Genomic DNA, 8593 nt, shown 5'->3' on the forward strand with positions numbered 1-8593 from the left:
CGTCTGACATTATTCTTAATGTCGCTTTATATATATCTCGCCAGAAGAATCGCTATCGGGTAAAGCGTAGACTCCTAGCCAATCCCTGGTGACCTGCTAAGTTATGAATACTGGAAATGGGTTTTTCCCACAAGGTTTAGGTCAGAACAAACTGGAGCTGCTTTTTCTTAGTGACAGAGTCTGTGGTGGCCCAATAGAGTGCATCATCTTTAATTTGTAACCAATACTGCAGTTTTAACAGGTGAATAGGATCCAGTCTGTTACAGATATAGCCTAGCTTGCATTGTATGACATTCAAGATATGGTGTGAGGATCCCATGATAAAGCAACAAGAAAACTGTTGCCATGGTCTTAAACAGAAGATTTATCTTCTTAAACAGAAGATTAGTCCAAGGTATACTGAGACTGAGCCTTATGCTGCATTTTGGTTATGCTGAGACCAGACATCCAACCATGCACGTTCTGTACCCACTTGTCCTATAACATCTGGAGCCTATCTTGTCAGCTAGGAGCATGAGGCACGGCACAACCCAGGATGGGGCATCAACCAATCACACACACCATTCATTCCTATGGGCAATTTGGTAACTCCAATTCCCCGTAGCATATTTTGGACATTAGGGGGAATCTGGAGGAAATCCTTTGACAACACATGGAGAACATGCAAACTCCATAGGCCATGGCAGAGAATTGAGCCCTGGTCTCAGAGGTGTGAGGTAACAGTACCAAAGTACTGCACCACTGTGCTAATCCTGAGACCAGGTACGTCTATAGAATGGGGCAAGCTAAAAAGTTCTGCACTTCTGCCCTGTCGGCAATAGGTCTCTAAAAATGTTTTCCATGACTATTTTGATAAAGGCTGCTTTTCGTCTATGTGAATAAGGGTGTTTTCCCATATAGCCCTCTATAAACAAAACTTACTCAGTTCTCATTGGATTGACATTGTCCATCACCTTCCAAAAGTACTTGGTTCAATTTCTGGTGCACTTCAGTTTTGTACGTTTTCTTACTCCATTTTACATTCACACTGGACTGGTCTTGAGAGTCATTTCTTCCTCAACAGTACCTCAATTTTCGTGAGAATGGCCCATATTTTGATATTTGTTTTATGATTTAACTTACACTTGAGATGCAGAGATCATTCATCTCCAACAAAATGACTGTTTGCAAGCAAATACAAGCTGAATTTCAGTGCTTTCAAAAAGGCTCAATGAACAGATGGGATTAAGAAAACAGAGGGTATTATATGTAAGGATGTTAAGGGGTGATAGCTTTTTTAGTCACACACATTGGAGATTAATGGTATACAGTGCACCACATGTACATTTAATTGCATGTACACAACAGGCGGATTGAAACAGTCTTTAATTCCGACCCTGTGATGCATCTCAAATCTTAAACTTATTTATCTAATGGCTCTCAAGACAGAAACATGACAATTACCGAAAGTACACATTATAACATGAAATACCTTAAGAAGATCTTATGATTTTAATGTATAAGCCTTTAATAAAATAAAAGAAATATTGCAAATTACGATATTTTTATACTTCGAGTCAGGCAATTTTTTTAAGTGAAGTAAACTAAGTAGCATCAGACTCCAATTTGGGTAACAAAATACTGCACACATTAACGTGATATATTTCCCAAGTATAAATTAGTGTAATCTATCTTAAGAAATGATCAGTTTTTGACAGTTGTTTTGACATAAGCACCAGAAAGAGCTGGGCGTGCTTTCTGTGTACATATTGTCAGCAAACGAACTTGGACTCAAAATGAACCATACTCAGAGGGTCTGAGTTCATTTGGCGCGTTCACATATGGCTTGTTTTGCATGGGAAACGCACCACTTCAGTCTACTGAAACGAGCCAAGTGTAAAAATAACCTTAGTCCTCTTTTGAGGACTCTTGACAGTCATTGTTATGTGTTGTTATGTCTTGTTGGCCTCGCTGATTTGCAAACAGGAAGCAATGCGATTAAGTTTTACTTCACCCAAATTTTTTATTGTTCTTATTTTGAATCGTCTTTATCTTTAAAAGCCTAAGTGTTCACAAGAGTGTAGAGACTTCAGCTTAGGTTTTTCTAAATATATTATATCCATGTTATGTTCAGTATGTTTAATCTTGACTATGCCAATAAGCACCAGGTAGATCACTTGCAGTTTCTACACTTAGCCTAGCTTGTATTGTATGAAACTAAATGCTTTCTTAAAGCTTGTGAAAAAATCTATCTGTTAACACTGACATATTGTGAGTCCTGTGACCTGTTTGTAGGGAGTTTGAGTGGTTGAACTGTGAAATTAAGAACACACATGCATTACAGACAAGTGCATTGCAAATAATGTGTTGAATAAACTTAGATGCAAGCTTGGAAAACCTGAGCAACTCATAAGAATCTAGTCTATATTTAGTCAACACTTAGATGAAAAGATTGCTGTTTGTTGACACCAGAAAATAGTAGCTATTCAGGTAGTGGCTGCACTCATCACATAAACTACATCTCAGTGGGAGAAATTCCAACCTATAGGCTGGCCATCTTGGTAATGATACACTGATCGTCATGCTGGTAAAATATACAGGACCATCTCTGTCACTGTTCCAAAGGGACCTAAGAACACAAACCTTTTTCTTTTCTTTTCTTTTCAGGGGGCAAACACCAATATGCCAATAAAAAAACGGCTGGAGTGTCATATGTCACTATTGTATTCATGAATGCCTAGATGTCTCTCAAATCCCATATTTTCTTTATCCTCCCTGTAAAATGGGCCCATGTTACTAAGCAGTGAATCTATATGCAGAGCCGTCAAATTCTACGTGGTGCAAACTATGGCCACTCTGTCAACTTTAACTGACCATTTAAGTAAAATAAATAAATAAGCAAACAATATTTGTCTGTTGTTTTCATTTGTTATACCGGATGATATTTTGCTTACTATGAACGGTTATCTAGAGCTCTAAATGGCATGTCGTCTAGCGGCCAAGATATAGTATGTACTGCAGTATGAGTATAGATATAGCCTATTTATTGCTGCGAGTACCATGGATCCACAATGTGCCACCATCAAAAGTTTGTGGAACATTTGAACAAACAGATAATGATCCTACCTGAATTCCTTAAAAAATGTATATATCTTCAATAATCAAATAATCAATAACCAAAATATGCTTACTAATTCAGACTTAATCTTGATTAGACTGTCAGTTGGGTTAATTACAATGACTAGGTCCTGACTGACAACCTACAAGAAGAATTGTATTATATAAAGTTAGTTCAGCAATGATCCTGTCCACAGAATCGGTATATGAGGTCTTAACTTGTATTACTTTTTTATGGTGAGACATGGGTTTGACAGCTTACTTCAAAATGACAATCCAGACCTTATCGTGCACACTTTCCAAAGCTCAGGACTGGTCAATATGTTTACAAAATAGTCAGAATCAGGTTGAATATAATATATTGACACCCAATAAAATCCCTCATGGAAAGCCTATGTACTATCTGTCAGACAGAATCACTGAGAGCCAAATGCAGAGAAGGGGGTTTTATTAAGGGAACAATCAAACTGATGCAAGAATTGGCAGGCTGTACTCGTGCAGTAGCTTGGAGAGGTCAAGAGCAGGGGGAACAGTCCTACAAAAACAGGGAACAAGGAAGGTAAGTACACAGGGCAGCTCCGAGGGTGATCAGGGAGAGTCGCGAATTTAAATTTCAATTACAATTATGACTTCCAATAATTTTCAAAACAAAATAATCACGATAAAATAATTATTGTGCCGCATTTCGTTTTACAGTGATGCCCCCGTTTTGTCTTGTTATAAATCCAGCGCCCCCTTTCCAGTCCCATTTTATTTGTTTCTCAGTGGAATTATATTTTAAGTTCAAGGAAATTCACTGTTAAAAAGAGAATTTTTTTTAAGTTCAATAAATGCATGATTTTCCAAAGTCAGTCAGTAATTGTGTTAAATAATTGTGAACTCAGTATTTATCAAATTAATGGTGATTATAATTTTCACCATAATCTCACAGCCCTAAGTGGAACCAGGAACTGAAAGGGAATGGAGGAATGAAAGGGAATACAGAAGACAAAGAGAAACTGCTTGGTACACTGCATGAAATACTTTGCACTGGACACAACTGCACAACTAAGGTTGAAGTACAGGAGAGTCCAGGTGCAATCATGAATTGTGATTACTTGTTTGTGGGCATGACACATGGATTGTGACACCTATGAGATTCAAAATATGGTGATAACACAACATAACAAGTGTGCACACTGTAGGTACCACTATAGAGTTGCAGCTTTATGTCATAAATTCCTAAAAGATATGCTTAAAATCTACCAAAGCTAATCTGTGTTAGAATATGTCTGATTTGTTTCAAGTAAAATGCTAAAGAAATAGTGTTCCTGTACTAATATACTGTATGCTGCTGATGAAATGACAAAGTCCTTCATCTGTACTTGAACACTGGCAAAATCTGTAGCATAATACAGCATACTAAAAGCCTGAACTTTCTGTTACCCCTAAATAATTAAATTACAACCCTTTATTATCAAGACGATTGTGCACATTATCATACATTTCACTGCAAATGTCTTGCACATCACCAGTGCTACCCTCTGCAAGCACGGACAGTTTAGTTGAGGTACTGTCCATTTCGTGTCATGTACGCATTGCTGCCACTAGGCAAATGTTGATTCCGATGCCCAGAACTGGGGAACGGGAACATTTTCTCACTTGCAGTGAGATAATGTGTGTCAGAAACACTGCATGACAGGAAAAGCTATAGCACCCATTCTCTGACACAACAAGTACCTGTGTGTGCCGCTGCACCAATCGATTATACACGCTGACCAAATCTGTCATGCGGTAACAGTCAGGCTCTATACAGGCAGTGTGACTGGGTCAGGTTTTTGCATCACCCACGCCAGAGTTAATGCTGGAACATGCTTCATCAGTCACTGGTGGGAGGGAAGGAGGGGTAGCAGCATGTACAGACTGCTACACTATGTCTGACTGGTGGATCTAGTGATAACAACAGCCCTGGATACCTTGATAAACTCATCAAGCCTTTGCTGACTTACATGGGCAATTTGTTTTGTAACAGACTTTGACCTGAAAACATCTGAAAGGAATTTGGCATTGTTTGACGCACATTATCCTGATCTTGTGGCTTAGATATTCAATGGAGCAACGTTGTCTACGTAAACACTCGTCTACCATAAAAATAATACAGTTGCTCAGCTACATGACAAATTACTACATTTAAATCAGGTTTTCTCTTTGGCTGATTGATAAGCATCTGACATCTGTTTCAAGGCACCAATGGCCTTAAGTCTTCTCTCCTGCCTGACAGAACTCCTGTTAAGCACTAAATAGCTCTGCATTGTGTTTTTGTTGCTGATATGTTTGTCACTAGTTTAGCACACTGACAGATATGTCCACTGACTGCTAATTACAGTAACTTCCAAACGTCTCCACCAGGATAGCACATTGATTTAGGCCTACTGCTAAAATGGCTGCTACACCCATGGTGGATCACTAATTAAAAAAAACATAAGCCATCTGAATTCAGATCTGATTATAATTTATATGATTGTGTTGCATGGTTGATGGTGATAATCACCTGAGAAGGTAGAGTACAGTGTTTTAAAAGACTTTTTCCAAATGTCTCCATTAAAATCATTTTGATATCTCATTTGTTCCACATGAGATCAACCTACATAGGCAGGCAGTGTCTGGACATCTGTATTATATCTTTATCTAGTAGTCCATGCAGTTGTAGATTATCACATCCTCCCCTTAGCTTCCGTCTCAATATTTAATTTATAACCAAGATCCCGTCCATTCTGTTCATAAATGGTTCAACTAACTAATGTAAGGTGCAGAAGATAAGGGACACAAAGTTTTCTGGCAAAAAAACTCATGGTGGTATGTTGTACAGAACCACATGACGTGGATGAGAAGAAGGGGTAAAAACCTTAGTAGTGTTAAGCGAATATGGCTGGTTTTAACAAGATGTTGGGTGACCAAAATCAAACAACAGTTGTTGCAATATCAGAATGGCGATAACAGATACAGCATGAAACATTTTTGGCGCATGAAACTCACTCACGTTATTCACCTTCCACAACCGACAGGTGAATCGTATTTTGTGTCATTAGAACTAATTAGAGATACAATGTTGGTTTGCTGAAGGATAGAGTAGCTTGGTGTGTAGAGCGCTGACTTTGCACCCAGCCTGGATTGTCAGATCGGTGCTTAAAATTACCGTTTGCCATCGGCCAGGATCCTGTTCCTTCTTCAGTTTGTGTTCCCTTGTAGCACTGGTTATTCCTTAAGCTGGAAAGAAACCTGGAATCGAGTGTGGATCAAAGCGACACATGTCAGCTAAGCAGACTAGCCCATGAATTAGACATGGCTAAGTAGGTAAGCCCATGAATTAGACACAACTAAATTAAGGGATGAATTATAATGGATTGCATTAGCTCTGATGTAAGTGTTGTTCATTCGGTATTATCACCTGTGATATATTTACTTGTGCAAAATCAGGTCTCCAGATATTACTTTCGTTGTCATGATATCTTTAGCCAGAAAGAATTTGTGCAGCGGACATCATTCACACTCTTTAAAAACTGACTCGAGAGTCACACCTGACAGATATGGGACTATGAATGATGCCCCTGTCTCGCTCGGCTTTTGGTGCAGTGGTGCGTTTAGACAACCGGAGATAAGCTTCAATGTCATCTGACTTGTCATTATAATGACACTTTCCTGGTTGGTTTAGCAGCTAAGGAAAAAAGAAGCTGGGTGCCATTGTCTTTCCCTCCCTTCACTGGCTGTCTGCTTCTCCATCGAGCAGTGTGGGTTGGTGCCCATTGGGACATCAGATCATCCTTTTAGATACTATGGGACATTTCAGTGATTTTCCAGTGATCCAAGGACAATTCTTTGTCTGCTTTAGTGCCATGTTGTGATAAGACAGGGATTCCCTAAACTATTCAATGAAGTAAGTCTCCGATATACATTATAGACTGGAGATCTGTGTGATACTCAAACATATCCAGTCGTTAGTTTTAACAATGTCGCAAGAACCACACTTTTGTTTTGCGTCTTCCCTGTATCCTTAAAATTTTAATGGTTATGCATTTGTCAGGGTTATCAGAAGGATCACGAAACACTGGCTTATCAGGTCCGCTCTTCTGATTTGTGGAGCTTCCACATAAGTTCATTGGTAATCAAAGGGGTCCAAACACCTAAGAAACACTGAGCGTCACTTTGCTAACCCAGCATTGCTTGACTGTATTTTCCATTTGTTCTGCACACAAAGCGTGTACAGTAAGGAGTGAGACTCGAGCAGTCTTGTGCTTGTCAGCCTGCCATGAGAGAGAAACTCTCTCACAATCTTCTTCCTACAATCTATAAATCAAAGACAGCTGTCTAAGTGCTGTCAGCTGTCTCCCTAAACAGAGGGCAGTTCTCACTCTTTTGCTCACTGGGCAGTTACATAGTGGTTACAAGTGGTTGCCTGATCAGTCTTTTTATATATGCATACATGCATATATCATCAGTGGAACTTTACTGTGAGTGTTTGAAAATTTGCTTGAACGCTATAAAACAATACTATATCATTCTGTAGTATAATATACTAATCTTCACAAAAAGACATTGTTCCTGAACTGGACAAAAAAATCAATGGTATCTAGGCAAAGAAAGTGGAGCTAGCTAAAGTGGGGCACCATGTTGTCCCATCGATACACAAATGTTGCAAGACTAACACATTCTTTGTCACGTTATTTATTTCAATACTTCTGAGGTAGTTCTTAAGAATGAAAAAATTGACTTCTTAGTAATATTTAGACACTTCTTCCTCATAATCTTCTTTAGTACTTCATTTTCTTGGCTTGTTATTCTGCAGTTTTAATTCTGGGGTGCTATGCAAACCACAGTGCATACATGTAATATGTCGTAGAGTCTTTACAAACTTTACAGCATTCTCATGTTTATATTACACAAATGTTTACTTTGATATTACCAGTGCAGTCAGATGCTTCACTGACTAATGATTATAAAAGATCATTTTTTATATAATTGAAATTTTATTCATATAGGAAAAGCAAATTTTTTGTTTCTGTCATAATACAAAATGTCTTTCGTTGTGTGTGTCAGTCACCACCACATGGCTTGTTAGCTCAGAACCGCTTGTAGATTACATGAACTAGCATCGCATCACAGTGTCCCTTTCCTCTGTGCCTTGTGATTCCTGGTATACGCTCTAGGCTCATATTGACCCTGCATTGTGGATGCATGGTTTTCTAATTCAATTGAATTAATTTGTGACTCTAGCTTATGGCAGTGTTTGCTGTTGACTTTTAGCACTACTAATGGAGTAAACATATGTATTTAATGGAACAGAAATATTTACAATGTGTGACATTGATTTTCAGTGTAACACACAATAATATCCATAATAAAATTCAAAATCAATCTATCCATCCATCCATCCATCCATCCATCTATGCACTTTCTTGTCCTGGTTAGGGATATTGGGAGTATGGGTTGATCATAGGCAAAACAACCTGAACTTTCAATA

This window comes from Brienomyrus brachyistius, chromosome 15, assembly GCF_023856365.1.
Source record: "Brienomyrus brachyistius isolate T26 chromosome 15, BBRACH_0.4, whole genome shotgun sequence".
In the NCBI taxonomy this organism is placed as follows: domain Eukaryota; kingdom Metazoa; phylum Chordata; class Actinopteri; order Osteoglossiformes; family Mormyridae; genus Brienomyrus; species Brienomyrus brachyistius.